This window comes from Erpetoichthys calabaricus, chromosome 2 (assembly GCF_900747795.2).
Source record: "Erpetoichthys calabaricus chromosome 2, fErpCal1.3, whole genome shotgun sequence".
NCBI classification, from domain to species: Eukaryota; Metazoa; Chordata; class Cladistia; order Polypteriformes; family Polypteridae; genus Erpetoichthys; species Erpetoichthys calabaricus.
Genome location: NC_041395.2, coordinates 13,149,578 through 13,162,449, shown reverse-complemented (window position 1 = coordinate 13,162,449; position 12,872 = coordinate 13,149,578).

The window sequence follows — 12,872 nt, the reverse complement described above, 5'->3', positions numbered from 1 at the left end:
TTGAGGTGGCTCTCTATCCTAAAAAGGACTGCTTGCAACTTGACACGCTAGTTTTAAAGCAAGATACTTTGTATGTTTGCCATTTCTCTAGGTGTCCCTGCCACTGGTGATGCCAGCTCATACTTGGGTGACTCATCCTTATCTGATGTAACAGGTCAGCGTTGTTGCAGTCTTTCTAACATGGACATGCTGTGCATGACTTTATGGTTCAAGTGAATTTATTATTATGAAAATTTTAACAAGTACTTTTAAATGAAAGAAAACTGCATGACAAATGTGGTTATGGCACAGCTGGAAAACACATTTCAATGTGTCACCCTTGTTTATCTCAGGACTCAGGCAACAAAGAATGTAAAAATACCTTATAACTGTATCAAAAGCAACATAATTACAGTATATTATTTGTTGCTTTGAGGAATCTTTTCAGCAGATAATATGAAAACTTTGTAAAAAAATAAAAACAGAAAAAAATAAGCCTTGTTAATGAATGTGCATCAGTAAACAAAGAATCCTCCTGATTTTGAATCACTCGATGGCAGTCTTTAAAGTCAATACTGTAATTAAATCGGAGTCCGGCATTATCCAAGTAGCTCACGTGTGACTGATAGGGTAGTTAATTCGTGACTTAATGGCAACAGAAAAAAAAAAGAAAAATATTTACCCACAATTCCTAATGCTAACGATAAGCTTAATGTTACAAATTTAATATTCCACCTTCGTTACACATCCTTGGTTTTGAGAAGTTTACTCTCAGGCATACTTCATTCACCTTCCTCATGTTCAGTTAATTTTTCTTTTGTCACTGTATTTTAGTTGCACGGAGAATTATTAATTTTTTTTTTTATTTCTGAACAAGATGTCAAGATAAATAGAGGATAATTAATGTTGCATTATGCCCATTAATTTGAAGGTATTCACTAGTAATGATACAGATAATTAGGGTGGAAAACGCTGTTACCCTCATTAAGTAAGGTTCACAATAAATATGAAATTATAACTAGAAGACATTAATAAAGACATAGGTATGTTATAACAAGACAGAATGTGTGAGAACAAGCAGTAAAGTGAAAAACAAAACAGGGAAAAATGACACGTTATAATTAGTGGAACAATTACCAGCAGACCACATCACTTACGAGTTCAACCGTTTGCAGCTTCACTTTATGAATTATTTTATAACTCTGATCGCCCTGAGCAAGGCAGTTAATATGCCTACTTCATTCATTCTTTTTCCAGGGCTTCCGTGAAACCTTCGTTTCTCTTACTGGGTGCGTCCTTCTTAAGTCACTTCTGGACCCCACTTTAGCAAAAAAAGAAAAACACACACCGGGTGGTCCCTTGCCTTTTCTCGTAGGATTTCCTTTGTTCCCAGGTCAAATATGAGAAAGAGAAAGATCAAACTGTGACATTACCAAACACAACAAACATATTTACTGACTTTTAGAGAGACACTATATTTTTTATGAGATATGCAAAGTCAAAAAACTCGTGCAGATCGAAGCCAAGGGTCGCCAGATCTATCAACAAAGCCCAAATGAGAACCAAAAATCAAAGTTCAGGGACAAGAGAAAAAGATTCAAAAACTAGGAAATCAAAAATGAAGCTGCTGAAAGTTGCAAAAGAATATAGGTTTATTATCCACAAACTAAGATGCGAAATGGCCACAAACTTGGATACAAAATGGTCGTTGAGGCAACCTTATAACCTCTCACCAATTAATCTTTCTTGGCCCTAGCAACCAGGATCTGCATCATAATGATGAAATCCACAAAATGGCAGCACCCAAATGTAAAACAAAATGAGGATGTGGCAAAATGCTAATAAATTATGAGCTCCTCAAAAATGCATTAAACCTACAATCTGTCTTCAGAATCAGAATCCCTGATTTTCAAAACTCAAACAATATATATAACTAGCCATCTTCGCCTGCATATTAGTGAAACAGGACAGTGAGGAGGGCCCTGCCCAGCTCTCTACTCCTGACGTCACTCTTCTCCCTTCCCTTGAACCATGGCCTATGTCTTGGATTAGCATGAATATATCGCTCCTGCAAGCGAACTATGATTCTTAGTGCAATGAGAGAAGTTGCAAAATCAACTGGAATGTTCAAGCAAATTATAGAAAAAAAAAAGATCTAAATCCGTTAAGTAGTTCTCTTGTTTGCTAACTAAGCGAAGTTAAGGTTACGCCCCGAGTCTCTCTCGGATTTGCTCTAATAAATCGGTACCACAAGCGAACCATGATTCTTAACGCAATGAGAAAGTCACAAAATCATCGGAATGTTCAAGCAAATTATAGAAAAAAACCCGATCTAAATCCGTTAAGTAGCGAAAAGTGGACAGACATACTAACGGGTCTAAAAGACTATAAGAAATTTCGTGCTTGGACCACGAAATTTTTAAAATCGTTTCTTAGCGAGCACTTATGGGCCAGGGGTAACCTACATTCCAAATTTCAAGTCCCAAGTTCTCATGGTTCGGGAGATTTCGTGATGAGTGAGTCAGTGGTATTTGGCTTGTATATATATACAGTCGACCCTTTATATACGACTGGCCTGATATGCGAACAACTTGATTTACGACCAAAATTTTTATTTTGATTTATGACCAACATCTTGCATTACGACCTGAATGCGGTCACGTGTTTCTGCTTGCGCGATTGTAAACAAACAACTGAGAGTGTTAGTAAGCGTCAGTCAGAGCCCAGATACATGTGTTTATGGACGTAATTTTGGTCAGTGCAGTGATTTATCTATACTAATAAAAGGCAAAGCCCTCACTGACTCACTGACTGACTGACTCACTCATCACTAATTCTCCAACTTCCCATGTAGGTGGAAGTCTGAAATTTGGCAGGCTCATTCCTTACAGCTTACTTACAAAAGTTAGGCAGGTTTCATTTCGAAATTCTACACGTAATGGTCATAACTGGAACCTGTTTTTTGTCCATATACTTTAATGGAAGAGGCGGAGTCACGTATCGCGTCATCACGCATTACGTGAACTGAAAACAAGGAAGAGATTTACAGCACGAGTCAAACGCGGGAACGAAGGTAAATTACGTTAATTGTTGAGTGTCTTTTAATACTGTGTAATTGTTGAGTGTCTTTTAACCCCTTAACCGCCCTCTGCCGGATATATCCGGCATCGTAGCTTTATTGCTGACGCCTTACTGCCGGAATTATCTGGCACATTTGCCTGTGGTTATGTGAATGCCTGGCGCGTAGTATAACTGACAGTTTGGCGTTGTTATTATTACTACGTTGTATTTCGACAACTCTGCGCTTGTATTGGCCGATCACGTGATGTGATTCGAAAGTGAAAGCTGTGAATATGGCGAAACGTAAACTGACTTCAAGTGAGGTTTTGCAGGCGATTTTGGACAATAATTCTGATCATGATTGTAGCAGTTCTGAAGAAGATTTTAGCGACAATGATGATCAGCAACGTGCGCTGCATGATATTGTGAATGACGGCGCATCGGATGATGGCGATGAGTGGGTGTATCCCCAGCATCTCAACTGGACTGCTGCCCGTTATCTGAGCCAGATATGAAAGATCCAAACCGTGACCGCTTGTTCAAGCTACGTCCTTTGATTGACCATTTATTTGAAACATTTCACCAGGTATTTCAGCAGGTAAATACTGCTTGAATAAATGTAAAGTAAAAAAACGAAAATTGTTTAGATTTCTCCTGGCATGGGGAATATTTAGGGAGTTGGCGGTTAAAAGGTTAATACTGTGTAAGCATACATATTAACAGATGTGCAATTAAACGTGTGCATTTACGGGGTGATTTCTCAGGCTTAAAGCTCGAAATGATCACTCGAGTGAAGGCAGCTTCACAAAAAAACAGATCCTTAACAAACTGTTATTGGTATATTTTCCCTCAATTTTAAAAGGTTTTCTTTTCTTCTTAATAAAAATTTAAAAGCAGTACTTCGCCGGTGCGAACCGCAGGGATTTGAGCGACTGACGCATACAGACATATTCATGAGTGCAGGTACTTCGGAAAGAAAGCACCGTGTAAACCTAAAGTTTAAATTATGTTCATAGACCTACAAAAGGTTGCCATTGATTTCAGGCAAGATTGCTTTTCTCCTGTACAACTATACGTTGCATTCTCAAGAGTGTGCTTGCACAGCTTGGTCATATTACAACCGGAGTGCTGAACTGACAACGTGGTATACAAACAGAACTATAACAATCGTAATAAACGAACAAAAAAACAGCGGACAACCCGTGGCTTAAATAAAAAGGCTGCTTCTGTTGGCGAAGCAACGAAAAAGGAAGACCTTATATGGCATTCGTTTATAAAACAGCAGAGAGGCTGTGTGAACTCAGCTTCACAAAAAAACAGATCCTTAACAAATTGTTATTGGTATATTTTCCTTCAATTTAAAAAGGTTTTCTTTTCTTCTTAATAAAAATTTAAAAGCAGTACTTCGCCGGTGCGAAGCGCGGGGATTTCAGCGACTGACGCATACAGACATATTCATGAGTGCAGGTACTATGGAAACAGAGCACCGTGTAAACCTAAAGTTTAAATTAACTTCATAGACCTACAAAAGGTTGCCATTGATTTGAGGCAAGATTGCTTTTCTCCTGTACAACTATACGTTGTATTCTTAACAGTAAGCTTGCATGGCTTGGTCATATTCCAACCGGAGTGCTGAACTGACAACGTGTTATACAAACAGAACAATCGTAAAAACAGCGGAGAGGCTGTGTTGATGTCAAATTAAATGGTGAGTACAGTATGAAATTGTTGTTTCTGGTAGGCTAGGCACTTTTTATAACTTTTTGGTTAGTACATTAGAAAAATGATGATGTTTTGGTAAATTATGCACATTATACAACCCTTTTTTATTATGAAAAGGTTAAGTAAGTGTTGCTGTGGGAGGTTCGGAACGCATTATGGGTATTTCCATTATTTCTTATGGGAAAAATAGTCTTGACTTACAACCAACTTGAGTTACAACCAGCCCTCTCGAACGAATTAAATTCGTAAGTCAAGGGTCCACTGTATATAGATAAGACAGAATTCACTCAGGTTAAAGCATAAATAATTTATTTAAAAAAAACAATTAGAACAATAGGAAGTTTTGCAGGGTTAGCTAAGTGAGTCTGAAGAGTGTGTTCCTGGCCGGGTTCATAACTTTGATTTGTCCCCACCTCATTTAGCATATTCAAAACCCTATGGTCTGTCCCATGCTCTGCTTTTATAGTCCACAAATTTCCAGCCCTCCAACCCAGAACATATTCAGGATTATGGAGGAAACTTGAAGGCCCAGATGGACACTGGGAATAACATTTTTCTTTTTTTGTCGTAATTAATATTTTCATTAAATAATTTTATTTAACTTGACTCCTCTGCCTATTTGTTTGTCTGGATCAAATCTTGCAAATGATTTTAAACCCACTTTTGGCAAAGCGAATTTCTTCAAATTTTGCATACGTGTAAAGTATCGATGACAATACAATAATTCGTCAAAACCGATTTTTCCGTAATCAATGGTTATGCAATTTCAATTAACGCACACAACAATGATAGACAAAGAATATAGTGCGATATAGAAGCAGACAAATGAGAGACGCATCGGATTGCCCTCACTTGCCTCTTCCAGTGAGTGGAGTGGATAAATATGTGTGCTGACTTTACTGGTTTACTCTTGCGAAGGAGTAGCCTTGATGATCATAGTGAGGAAGTATTGCCATAAGCGTGCCATTCTGTCGTTGATATTTTTTTCACAGTGACTGAGGGCTAATCCCATAAGAGCCTGAACAGAAAAATAGAGACCAAAATATAATTTTTTTTATTATTCAAATAATTCTGCAAATAACGTTTTAATATTATTTAATACGTTTAATGAAGCTTCCCATTCATGATAAATGATTACAGAAAAATCATTTGCAAAATACTCAAAGACTAAAAAGTAAAAAATAAAATATATAATTTTTTTTTAAATAAAATGATTTTATGTACTTTAGTTATAAATGCACTAAAAAGCAAAAAATAAATATTTCTTTAACCACAATTTTCATGGTTATATGTAACTAAATAAAATTGTGGGGCGCACATAAATTAATTCATTCAATCAATTAATTGAATAGCTACTTTCATCATAAAATATAAAACAACAACAACGTTGTAATTTCCAACCATGCTAAACAAGTTTCAAAAGTTGTTTGAATCAGTTAATTTATGTGCGCCCCACAATTTTATTTAGTCATTTAGTTATGTGTTACCTATGCACGTCATGCATGAGCAACATGGTCAGTGACTTTATAGCAGACATATTGTTAAAGATGGGCACTTGCATTTAAAGTATAAAATTGCTGAAAATAAGGAACTTCTTGAGAGACTTGGCTCTTAACTAATTGATTCTTTTGATTCACCCTTATGGTGCCCACCATTTCCTGCTTGCCCTCCGCGTTGTGTGTCATGTAGGTTGAAAGAAAAGGCAGATGACAGTCGGCTGGCTCTAATTCTTTATTCTTTAAAAAGAAACAAGTTTCAAGATATCAAGGAAGGCCAAAAGCCCTGGATCACAAGAGAAGTGCATAAGCTGCTCAAGATCAGAAATGCAGCCTTCAGATCTGGAGACAAGGCCTTCCTCAGGATGACCAGAGCCAACCTGTCTCGCGCCCAATAAGGAGAGCTAAGTGGGCATACGCGCAGAGGATCAACAAACAATTCAGCAGCACCAGAGACACACGTCGTATGTGGCAGGGCGTTCAGACAATTACAAACGATGGTGATGCCTCCTTTCTGGATGAGCTGAACAACTTCTTTGCACGGTTTGAGGTGCAGAACAAAGAGCCTGCAAGAATAGCAACACCTCCCTCCACTGACCAGGCACTCTGTCTCTCCATTTGGCAAACAAGAGGGGGCACGAAATCTTCAGTTGTCCCCGGGCGCTGAAAACCTTAGCTACACCTCTGGGAGTGAGGTTATGGAAGTTAAGAGCCGGAGATACGAAGGAGAAACCAAACAAAACCTAACTGTTTATTTAACCCCCACTGTTATTGTCCAAGGTGGGTACCCTTCTTATAGTTGTGTTTTGTGGCCCTGTCTCTGGAACAAGCCATACGTGCACTAAAGTCGTCTCTGTGTCACGGCCTCGCAACGTGCTGTACTTGCATCTTGTAGCAAGTCTACATGTTGAAGTCCTCCCGGTTTTAGGGTCCCAAAATGTGCTATTTGGCCAACAAGCTTCCCAGCAGAAAGTGACCCAAAGCACCAATTGAACCCCTCCTTTTATCATCTTTTCCGGGAGTCCTGTCTCCTACGACTTTCAGCTGCTTTTTTGCACGATCAGTCTGCTCCTTACTGGGTTTATAACTTTGATTTGTCCATTACCCACATCATTTCACGTGTTCAACACCCTCTGGTGTGTCTCATACTCTGCTTTGATTGTCTGCTTTTTGTAGTTTTCTTTCACATGCAGCAGGGAAAATGATGAGCCAAGACAAAAGGCAAATGCTTGGGGTGCCAACTGTGCAAATTCCTGTATAATTCCAATAAAAGACAAAAAAAAAACAAATAACCAAAAATATGTGCTTGCAGGCTTTCTCTGTGAGAGCTTATTCTCTCAAGTTAGTGTTCGCTTTAATTGTACTTTGTTTCTTAAATTATTCATCATAGTGGTTATGGAGGGGCTTCCTTGGCTTTGTTGCCCTCAAGTGGTGGTTTCTTAAAGCAGTGAGTGTTTAAAGGAGAGAAGACTGTTAGTGACAGCGCCCCACTTGACCCGGGGTGGTAATACATACTTTAATAGAACCTGGAAGGCGTCACTCTGCCGTGCATACGTGACATGGGTTATTACACTATATGTGAAGAACACGACAATCCAAATTCATTGACTTACATATTACTTCTGAACATTGTGTCACTTCTTACTTTTTCATTTCGTTTTTTACGTCTCCACATTTTCTGGAGGGTCCCTATGAATCATCTAGTAGTAGTCCACCTGCTATCATACTGATGTTCTTGATACCTTCTTTCCATGTCCTAGACAGAATCTTTCACCCTTTTCTTCACTTACTGTTCCAAGTTTTTCAAGAAAAAATTTCAAATGCAATGAACTTTGAGACTCATGTGTCAACCTGATTCCTTAAACTTAACTAACACATTTTTCACAATTTCTTTACATGCTGGATCTTAATTTCAACCTAAAAACTTAGACATTACTTCTTTGATTCATAACCAAGCCTATACAGATTGTTCACCATACCATCAAAACCTTTATTAGAAGTTAGTTACCTAAGCAAAAATGTCCTCTTTCCATTTAGCCTCAGAGAAACCTTGAGGAAACATTGGGCACAAATCCATAAAACTGGCTCCATCTTTTGGCAGGGTTTCCTTGAACCCAGCTTAATATGCGACGGTAGCACTTCATCTGGATCCACCAAGTTTGATCTGAGGACATTTTTGGCACCACGCTGTAGCTTTTTTCTAGCCGGCCATTCCATCTGAATCCATTGTTAGTTGTTGGCTATGCTGTCCCGCTCATTCGTCCAGATGTGTCTCTAATGACGTCACATTCTGATGCCTGCTGCTGTGACTTATCATAACATGAATTCAATCCCAGCTATGTTCTGACCTTATTATCAAGAAAAAAAATTACATAAAATGATAGAGAGAGAGAGAGAGAGAGAGAGAGAGAGAGAGAGAGAGAGAGAGAGAAAGTGAGAGAGAGAGGTTAGGGGCGGGTACTAATACAGTGCATTGCCACACCCACCGCATGAAAAACCAATTCAGGATCCCAGATTAGGACTTGAGTGCAATCATACAACGGGTGACACCTCAGCACCACATTAGTTCAGATGGAATGGAACACTGTGAGGTTTTTTATGGTGGCTGGAGTGCAAATTCTGCCACCAACCCCCTGGTTTTTCCCTGTAGGTTGGATGGCCTACATGCAGATTAGCGTCATGCCCAGGATGGAGCAATTGCAGTTTAAGGGCCTTGCTCAAGGGCCCAATGAACTGGAGTTACTTTTGGCATTAATAGGATTTGAACCGGCAACCTTTCGATTGCCAGTGCAAGCCTCAGAGCCACAACTCTGCCATAATATTAGAAAATATTAAATTCAAACAAACGATCTGCTACAGTGCATCCAAAAAGTATTCACAGCGCATCACTTTTTCCACCTTTTGTTATGTTACAGCCTTATTCCAAAATGGATTAAAATACATTTTTTTCCTCAGAATTCTACACACAACACCCCATAATGACAATGTGAAAAAAGTTTACTTGAAGTTTTTGCAAATTTATTAAAAATAAAAAAACTGAGAAATCCCATGTACATAAGTATTCACAGCCTTTGCTCAATACTTTGTCGATGCACCTTTGGCAGCAATTCCAGCCTCAAGTCTTTTTGAATATGATGCCACAAGCTTGGCACACCTATCCTTGGCCAGTTTCGCCCATTTCTCTTTGCAGCACCTCTCAAGCTCCATCAGGTTGGATGGGAAGCGTCGGTGCACAGCCATTTTAAGATCTCTCCAGAGATCGGATTCAAGTCTGGGCTCTGGCTGGGCCACTCAAGGACATTCACAGAGTTGTCCTGATGCCACTCCTTTGATATCTTGGCTGTGTGCTTAGGGTCGTTGTCCTACTGAAAGATGAACCGTCGCCCCAGCCTGAGGTCAAGAGCGCTCTGGAGCAGGTTTTCATCCAGGATGTCTCTGTACATTGCTGCAGTCATCTTTCCCTTTATCCTGACTAGTCTCCCAGTTCCTGCCACTGAAAAACATCCCCACAGCATGATGCTGCCACCACCATGCTTCACTGTAGGGATGGTGCCAGGTTTCCTCCAAACGTGACGCCTGGAATTCACACCAAAGAGTTCAATCTTTGTCTCATCAGACCAGAGAATTTTCTTTCTCATGGTCTGAGAGTCCTTCAGGTGCCTTTTGGCAAATTCCATGCGGGCAGAGATGGTTGTCCTTCTGGAAGGTTCTCCTCTCTCCACAGAGGACCTCTGGAGCTCTGACACAGTGACCATCGGGTTCTTGGTCACCTCCCTGACTAAGGCCCTTCTCCCCCGATCGCTCAGTTTAGATGGCCGGCCAGCTCTAGGAAGAGTCCTGGTGGTTTCGAACTTCTTCCACTTATGGATGATGGAGGCCACTGTGCTCATTGGGACCTTCAAAGCAGCAGAAATTTTTCTGTAACCTTCCCCAGATTTGTGCCTCGAGACAATCCTGTCTCGGAGGCCTACAGACAATTCCTTTGACTTCATGCTTGGTTTGTGCTCTGACATGAACTGTCAACTGTGGGACCTTATATAGACAGGTGTGTGCCTTTCCAAATCATGTCCAATCAACTGAATTTACCACAGGTGGACTCCAAGTAAGCTGCAGAAACATCTCAAGGATGATCAGGGGAAACAGGATGCACCTGAACTCAATTTTGAGCTTCATGGCAAAGGCTGTGAATACTTATGTACATGTGCTTTCTCAATTTTTTTTATTTTTAATAAATTTGCAAGAACCTCAAGTAAACTTTTTTCACATTGTCATTATGGGGTGTTGTGTGTAGAATTCTGAGGAAAAAAATGAATTTAATCCATTTTGGAATAAGGCTGTAACATAACAAAATGTGGAAAAAGTGATGTGCTGTGAATACTTTCCGGATGCACTGTATGTAATAAAACACTAAGGTTGGTGTGCCTACTTCCTCAGAGCAATCTGATTTGTCAGTATGGCTTTGGTGTGATTGGTCAGTTTGGCTTTGGTGACGCAATAAAATGGAATTGCGAATGTGAGACGTACGAGGAGGAGTAAAGGAGTAAAGAGTGTCAGCTTCAAAGTATAAAACTGGACCAGAGGTGAGAAAGGCGCCTCGAAAATAATGACAGAATTACAGAAGCTGGCTTTACAGGAATTAGCTCGAGAAAGGGAGCATCGGTGAAGAGACATTGGTAAAGACGTAAGAGGCACGCTGACAGAGTCACCTTCAAAATATAAAAGCGGACAGGAGGCAAGAAAGGTGTCATGAAAATAACGATAAGAGTCTGAGAAGCTGGCTTTACGGGAACACAGTTGAGAAATGGAGCTCCAGGGAAGAGACATTCAAACACAGAAATACGGAGAAAGCGAATTTTTAAAATCTATTATATTATCTGACTTTGACAGGTACCGTGGCTAGTCATTAATACAATAAAACATTGTTATATAATTTATTGTAGTGTGAAAACAATAAAAATATAATTAAAACTAAAACTAGATTTTCATTTTTGAATTCAGCACCCAAAAACGTATAAAGATCACATGAAATGCCCCATTTTTTCAATGTACTGCATGACAATCATGTGTTGGAACTATTTAATTGTGATGGCATCCTCATTTCCTCCCCTAATGTCTAATTGACCCAACTGCTGTAGATTCATTGCAGCATTAATTTCCCTAAACCACATGGCATGCTTTGCACGACTTCTGTTCTAAGGAATATCTACACCTGTGTCGTTGTGGAAGAGTCCCCTTTGCCACTGCAGCAAGTATTAATTTAAAATCCTTGATGTCATTATCCTTTGAGATTAGCAAATGCGACCCTGTGTCTATGCCGGTCATCATGGCACTGCAGTGGTGGCGCAGGGGAAGTTACCTTCAGTTTCCAAAGTGGACTTAAAACAAAAGACTATTTTAGACTGTGAGACCCGGGTCCGAACACCACCAGACAGACACCGCTTCTTTATAAACCATGCATTTATTTACACAGTTCTTGCACAACACACAGTGCCCCCTGCACCAATCACTCCCAACACAGGCCCCTTCCGATGTCCGTGGGCCACCTTTCCTCTCCTCTCGGGAACTTCGTCCTACTCCCACTGCAGACTCTAGCTCCCCGATTGTAGCGAGGCGGCCCCTTTTATTCTCACCCAGATGTGCTCCAGGTGCCTGATGACACTCTTCCGGCAGCACTTCCTGGAGTGGCGGAAGTGCTGCCCTTTCACCTGGAAGCACTCCGGGCATCCCTGGAAGGATCTTCCTCCACCTTCCCAGGTGTGGCGGAAGTGCCTGTTTCTTGGGCTCCATGAGGCTCGGGGCGCCCCCTGGCAGTGGCCACGGGCCCCAATGGGCTTGAGCCTCCCTGCTCCTTTCCCGTGGTCTCCTCAAGATCCAGGGTGGTTGCCCCCTTGTGACCCGGGGAACGTATAACTCACCTCCCGGTCCTTCCAGATGTCCCAGCTGGGTCTGTCTCCCAGCCTCCTGTGACAAGACCTATTTGAATAGTATGAGACGCTATGCATTAAAACATAGGTTCATAAACAAAGAGTCACATGCTGTCTGAGACTGAGCCCCAATTCACGTTACTACTCAATTGCAAAGGGCCGCATACGTTTTCCGGGCTGTTTTGCGATGGGTCGTCATGGGTGGTTTAAGCAAATGCCATTGCGTAGCTTTGACCTGTGTTGGCGATTCTCATGGAGATGATGGTTGGTGGCAGTTCTCCATGAGGAAACACCCACCTTGCTAAAGTTATGGTCTGTGGAAATTCTAGGTCTTGAAGACAGAAGAAAGGCAGCATTGTGTTTTGAGAAAAAAAAGTTTAAGAACCACTATATTAGAATATTAATAATAGTACAGTAATCCCTCGCTATATCGTGCTTCGACTTTCGCAGCTTCACTCTATCGCGGATTTTATATGTAAGCATATTTAAATATATATTGCGGATTTTTTGCTGGTTCGCAGATTTCTGCGGACAATGGGTCTTTTAACTTCTGGTACATGCTTCCTCAGTTGGTTTGCCCAGTTGATTTCATACAAGGGACGCTATTGGCAGATGGCTGAGAAGCTACCCAACCACAGCACGTATTATGTATTAAATAAAACTCCTCAAATATATTGTGAGCACGGGGGCT